Genomic DNA, 7387 nt, shown 5'->3' with positions numbered 1-7387 from the left:
GCACTGAATGCTCCGCGGCGGAAGGGCTGGCAACCAGTATGTCATCCAGATAGACGAACAAAAATGGCATACCACGCAAAACGGAGTCCATGAGGCGCTGAAACGTCTGTGCCGCGCCCTTCAGACCGAAGGGCATTCGCAAAAACTCGAAAAGGCCAAAAGGAGTGATAACCGCGGTCTTGGGCACATCACGCGGATGGACAGGAACCTGATGGTATCCCCTCACCAAATCCACCTTTGAAAAATAGTTGCCCCCGCAAGATGAACCGAAAAATCTTGAATGTGGGGAACCGGGTACCTGTCATTAGTCGTCGCATTATTAAGGCGCCTAAAATCCCCACAAGGGCGCCACCCACCGTCAGCTTTAGGGACCATGTGCAACGGGGACGCCCACGGGCTGTTTGAGCGGCGCACAATACCAAGGCACTCCATGTTTGCAAACTCCTCCCTGGCTATCGCTAACTTCGCGGCATCGAGACGGCGTGCACGCGCAAAAACCGGCGGACCCACAGTGGTAATGTAATGCTCCACACCATGTTTAGCTACGGCTGCAGAGAAGGTGGGAACCGTGAGGATGGGAAACTCGGCAAGCAAACGCTGGTACTCATCACCTGTGGCAAGCATGTTAGCGAGGGGCAGGGGGCCAGGACTACCAAGTGTACAGGGGTAGGTATCAAAAGACACAGCATCTATCAAGCACCTATTAGCTACATCGACCAACAACCTGAAAGCACACAAGAAATCAGCGCCGAGTATAGGTACTGACACAGACGCTATCACAAAGTCCCAGTTAAACTGACGTCCCTTGAAACACACAGTCACCAACCTCATTCCATATGTGCGAATGGGGGTACCGTTCGCCGCGTCCAGCAGGGGTCCGTGACATTGTCCCAAGGCGTCCGCAGCTGAAGCCGGCATGATGCTACGCTGAGCACCCGAGTCCACAAGCAGACGGCGTCCCGAAGCAGTGTCCTCAATGAAGAGCAGCTTGTCCGAGCTGCCAGCGCACACAGCTGCTAGTGAGCACCGGCCCTCTCGTTTCCCTGGTGCTGGAAGGTACACGGCGGAATGCAGCGCTTCGCCTTCACTCCGAACCGGCGATGATAGAAGCAGAGCACGCTCTCCTTCCTCCGGCGCTCTGCGACGGCGGCCACAGCACCAGCTTCTCTAGTCTCCGTCCCTTGTAGAGCCGCACTCGGTAAAAGTGCATGCACACCGGAATGCCTGGATGCCAGCAAAATCTTGTCCGCCTCTTCAGCTAGCCCGCGGTAATCCTTGGCCCGTATCAGAGCGGAGCTGGCTAGCGCGGTGCGTACGGGAGGGGGGAGCTGGCGCAGGAACAGATGCGTAAAGAGAAACGAAGCGTCGCCCGGGCCGAGCAGAGCCAGCATGTGCTCCATCAGCTCGGAGGGTTTACCATCTCCCAAGCCATTCAGGGACAACAGGCGATCAGCCCGCTCTTCGTCTGAAAGCTGATAAATCCGCAGCAGGTTCTCCTTCAGCGCTCCATACTTGTTAGCAGGCGGCGGGTTCCGGAGCAGTCCCATCAGCCGGCGGGTAGAAGCAGAGTCCAGCGCCGCGACGACATGGTAATACTTGGTGTCGTCTGAGGTGATCCCGCGGAGGTGAAACTGGGCCTCCACATGCTGGAACCAAGGCTCTGGATCGTGCTGCCAGAACTCCGGGAGCTTGACCGTGGCCGCAAAAATAGCGGGAGAAACGGCAGCGGCTGGTGAGGAAACGGCGGCGGCTGGTGAGGAAACAGCGGCCGCGGCCGTTGAGCTGTCGTCAGCAGGCATGTTCTTTAGTCGGGGTCACCAATGTAGGAAGTCGGTGAAGGAGACACGAGCAGGTATGTAGTCTCAGCTTATTGCGGTAAAACTCACACAAGCTAGAACTTCAAATATAACTGCTGCAAAAGAGGAGTCAAGCCCTTTTATCCAGGCCTCTCTCTCCCGCCTTTTCCAGATCTATTCGGTCTCTCTCTTCGCAATAAGAGCTTGGGGCATTCTGGTGTGAAATGTCATATAGTGGCCACCACACTCTCAGCTTTATTGGCGGTAAACTACACAACAATTAAGGACTCAAAAGATGACTGACAGAATAATGGAAAAGTCAAGTCCTTTTTGCTCAGGCTTCCGCTGCCCAAAATAGAAGTTGCTATACGACGTCATCACCAAATTTACATAATTGGTCATTTGCTGTAGTTGCAATAGAGGCTGTAGGAGAGAGGAATAACATTTTTAGAGAGACAAAAAGTGAAGAAAAAACACTCTTCATATGTGACTACATATGAACCATCTCCAAAACTCTCCAAAAGTCCCGGGAAAAAGTCGCTAAATCTGTCGTTAGTCACATTTGGGGGGGGGGGGGGGGGGGGGGGGGGGGGGGGGGGGGGGGGGGGGGGGGGGGGGGGGGGGGGGGGGGGGGGGGGGGGTGTTGGGGGTGTTGGGGGTTGGGTGGTTGGGGGTGGTGGGGGGGTGTGGGGGGGGGGGGGGGGGGGGGTCGCTACGGGTTTCTGAAAGCCGCTAAGTTGGGACACTTGTTGTCCAGTTGTTGTTCCGGGTTTGTTCCTGTATCTATTAACATGACCTACTCCTACATGTTTGTGTAATCCAGTAAACTTCTGATTTTTTCTGCACTACATACTTTCTAAAGAATGTTTAAAAAGAACAAAATGAAAACAAAATGAATATATACAATACAAAACTATTCGCGTTGAAAGTAAATACTGCCCAAGAGTGAGCTGGGAGCTGCCTCAGCAGATGTGCTCTCAAAATGTTCCTTGTTTATTTATATTTTACTAGGAAAGTGCAGTGATTAGATTAGATTAGATTAGATTAGATAAAACTTTATTAACCCTTTAGGAAGATTCCTTCAGGGAAATTAAAGTTCAGTACAGCTTTTACAGGTAACATAGGCACATAACAGCAGAAATCCAGTAAGCATATGGATAAATAAATAATAAAACAGACAGTATTTCTTTATGTTGAGTTGTGGACGGACTCAGACTGCTGCCTGATGTGTCCTTACTGATCCCCCCCCCCAGCACACCATGGTATTAAAACAGGACACTCGCTATCACGGACTGACAAAACATCTCCAGGAGTTTCCTGTTTCTTTGAGGTGTTGAGCTGTGTTTGGTTCCTGTGCACCAGACAGCAAAGTCCCATCAGGTTCCTATACCCCTCTTCTCTGTCGTCCCTAATACACCCCACATGGCTGTGTCATCAGCAAACGTCTGGATGTGACACAGCTGTAGCAGAAGTCCTGGGGTGCTCCAGTGTTGCTGATTGCAGTGTCAGACATGGTGACCTTCAGCCTGACATACTGTGGCCTGTCAGTGAGGTAGCTGGAGATCCATGTGACCAGGCAGGGGTCCACACCATCCCATCCTGTTCAGACTGTCCTGAAGCATAGGACTGGATGGTGTTGCAGGCACTTGAAAAATCCAAGAAGAGGATCCTCACCATACCACTTCCCTTATCCAGGTGAGAGTGTCCTTGGTGCAGCTGGTAGAGGATAGCATCCTCTACACCAACACCTGCCCAGTATGCAAACTGCAGATGGTCTTGGGCATGTTGCAACCTGGGGTCTGAGAAGGCTGAGGATGAGTCTACTACTTTTTTAGTAGACAGCTCTCCAAACAGCTGGAGCATGGCGATGAGTTTTATTAGACTATTATAGCTGTCAAACAGCGGCATTTCGTAATGTGCTACGGCTCCTGTGCATGAGTGGCTGAAGATGAACTGAGAAAAATGCTGTGTTGTAAGAAAATACAAAAGTAAACAGAGCTGCACATCTCACCACACTCCTTTTCGAAACCATCCGACCATCATAGGCACAACCATGGCTCACTTTACAGAGACCGTTGAGAGCAGGGACAACACTCCAAAGGTGTGCCCGATTGCTTCAGCACCCCGCTACGGTGCTAAAGCAAATCGTAGTTCAAAATTTGTATGGTTCTTTTCTATACTCACCGAAGTTAAGGTGAAGATGAAATTTAAAGAGGGGTATTTTAAGGTTTGCAAAGACCCTTTATCATGTGGAGAAGATATTAGCTAAACGCAACAGGGGATGATATAGTTGTGCTGGAGAAACTGAACCTAAATTTCATCTGGATTAAAGAAAAGGAACCTTAAAAACTTGAGTAAAAGAGTATAGCAGCAGTGGGTCCCAGTAAAAGCCCAGAATGACTCGTCCAAGTGAGGGTTTCTATGTTACCATCAAATTCCAGCATGAACGTTTTCAAGATAATACAAGCTCTAGTTTTCAAGTGGATCTGTCTACGCATCTGGATTTGGAGGGGGACTGGCAAGTGGCTTTTAACAGAGATTTCGTATCCAAGAATTGGGTTCAATCTTCTTGATGACGTTGCATTTTTTTGAGTGGAGAAAGTGAGCACACCACACCAGAAACTACCACCTATTCATAAAGTACATTTTCGCAGGGGTTTTACTCAGATTTCACTGAACTGTGAGCAGAGCTGGAATATATTCTACGCAAACTTGATCCGGCGATCCAGATAAGATTTAACCCCTTTCAGAACAGTTTGTTTCACATCAGAACTAGACCCACCGATTACATGTCCAGTTTACATTCTGGCAGTATGTCAAAATGTGACAATTTGCACATACCCCTCAGATATAAATGGCTGGTAAATATCATCTTTACTGTTATTCACATGTTGTCAGTGACAAAGTCCCGAATGCTGAAGTGGGTGAACGATTCAAACTCAGCACTTTCACTTGTTAGACTGATTTTGTTCTAGATTTAGTTGGTATTTTATTTCCAGTTCTTTTCCTGTTTATTTTTCAGTGTCATGACAGTTTTGGTTTAACTCTGGGCAGCAAAACAAAGGGTTAGGATAAAGAAAATGTCGTGGAGTCGTTTAAAGTAAAACCCTTCAATAACATTAAGCATGTGTTAGACTGTTTTTCCTAAAGCTGACTGGCAGAAAGCTTTGAGGTTGAACGTCTCCCATGTTTCAAACTTTTTAAAAACTATACATCTGGAAATGGTTGATCACCGGAAGTGACGGGAGTGTGTAGCGCAGAAGATTCTGAAAGACTCAGTTTGCTGAGACAATAATGTTGGCTCAAATTATTGGGATCAAATGCCAAAAAGGTGAGAGATAACATCTTCTCACACACACACACAGCAGAGTGGATTTTTCCCGTTGGGCGTGAGGGTGGGGAAAGCAGACAGCTGGGTCTTGCTGCTCTGAAAACGTCAGTCATCACTCTGAGCTGGACGTACTGAACAAGGATATGTTCTGCTTTTTCTTATTGTACATATCACCATTTACTTTGTTTTAAAACTCTTACATTATTCTTTTTTATGCATGCCAATTATGAGATTAAATCTTGTGTGCCCTGATGGATCTCTTACAGATCCCATGCAGACACAAATGATTTTGGTTGCCACACATTTATTATCTGAAAACTTATTGAAAATGTTTTCTGACATTCCCTAGAATGAACCTAAGGTTTGGTTATGAGCCATCAAAAGTATTCATTTCTCTCGTCACACGAGAATTTTAATAAATGTATTTTCCCCGGTCACATATCAACTTCCAGCCTATGCCCATAGCCTAACATTCCTACTTTGACCTGGATGTTCCAGGTTTATTGTTTTCAGGTGCAACAAGCTCAGAGCTGCTGAGCCGTCACAGACGAGCAACTCCTTTGAGATGGAGGAGGGCCATCCAGGACCCTTCCCATGTGTGATGGGCAAGGTGAGAAATTCAACCAGAAAAAGTCCAGTTCTGAATTTAAAGGGACAGGTCATCAAAATCAAATTGATATATTTTTACCCTGAACTGTATCGGTTCCTTAACTAGATGGAGTGTTTTGGTGAACGCTGCCTGTTTTTCATGATATTGGCTGTGGAGATGTTTACCATCTTCTGAATATAATGGAACTCAATAAAAACAATCCACTAACCTTTTACAAGCAGTGAAATGTTCCAAATGTATGATTGAACATGAAGACATGCAAGACTTTCCTCATCTTCATTTTGTCCTTTAAAAAAACAACCAATGAATTCAATTTTCTGGTTTTCATTTTAATGTAGTTACCACAGAATACCATTAACATGCAAAAATAATCAGTTCATTGATAAACTATCTGGACACTTGCTTCCTGAAACACATTCTGTCATGGTCCAGGGTCCTGTGGACCCCATGTTTGGTTTGCATATTTTTGTCTGTTCTGTTCTGGGTTTCTTTTGTTGTGGGTTTAGTTTGCTTTCTAGTTCCTTGTGTTCCTGGTGTCAAGTCTGCATCTTGGTTCCCCCTTCTGTCTTCCTGTTTATTTTGATAGTCAGTCTGGTCTCGTCTGTGTTCAGTTTTGTTTCCCCTGGTCTCGTCTTGGTAATCAGCATCACCTGTGTTCCCACAGTCCTCCTGTGTATTTAAGTCCAGTGTTTTCAGTGCCTGTTGTCGTGTTCTGGTCTTTGTATGTTCTCCTGCTCTGTGTCCTGGGTCTGCCTTTGAATTAAGTCTGGTATTTTGCCTAGTCCGGCTTTTTGTTCAGCACCTGTAAATAAAGTGGAATTACCTTTTACCTTTGCCTGGCGTGTCCTGCATTGGGGTCCTCTTTCTGCCTGCCACACCGCTGTTACATGACACATTCCTGTTTCATTATGTAAATTTATCAGTAATACATCACTGATATACCCTCAAAAACTGACCTTACAAACATTTGTAGGTGGATATTGTTCTGCAATATTGAATATACTTTGAACTGTACGGAGAAGGAGCGATCAGGAGCCAATGGAATCATCTCCATTGACTCTGGCACTTTGTATGTCCACAAGGCCGTGGACTACAGGAGAGGAAAATACTTAGAATCGACATGTTTAAACACCAACATGTAGTGATGCCAGACACTTTCTGCTGAGGGTAACATGATTCACAGTGACAGTGAAAATCTGTTATTGTAGATTAGTTATTGTTACTGTTAATGAGTTTGCAGAATGAACAGACTAGAGTGGGCTCGTGCTCATTGGTAACAGATCATATAAGATGTCTGTGTGGAAAAAAGTTAGATTTTTAGATGTGAAAAAAGTTGGTATATTTGATTTCATACTAGTTATAAAACATCTTTTAGCTTCTTGTCACAGAACTGAAAAAAACGTTGTTTTATCATTTCTCACAATACATCCATAATTGATTGTATTTTTCTTTATATTGTAACTATTTGGTGATATCCTTTGATGTCTAGCTAAAAATTGAGGCCAGGAAGATGGACACATCAACTGACACTAGTTTAGGAATTCAGATTTCTATAAAGGACATCACTGACAACCCACCGCGCTTTGAGAGAATTTGTATGAGATTAAAGTTGATCAGGAACACACAGGGTAAAATCTCTCTCTCTCTCTC

This window comes from Archocentrus centrarchus, chromosome 14 (assembly GCF_007364275.1).
Source record: "Archocentrus centrarchus isolate MPI-CPG fArcCen1 chromosome 14, fArcCen1, whole genome shotgun sequence".
NCBI lineage: Eukaryota > Metazoa > Chordata > Actinopteri > Cichliformes > Cichlidae > Archocentrus > Archocentrus centrarchus.
The sequence above is the reverse complement of the archived record's forward strand: the minus strand, read 5'-3'. Positions refer to the sequence as shown.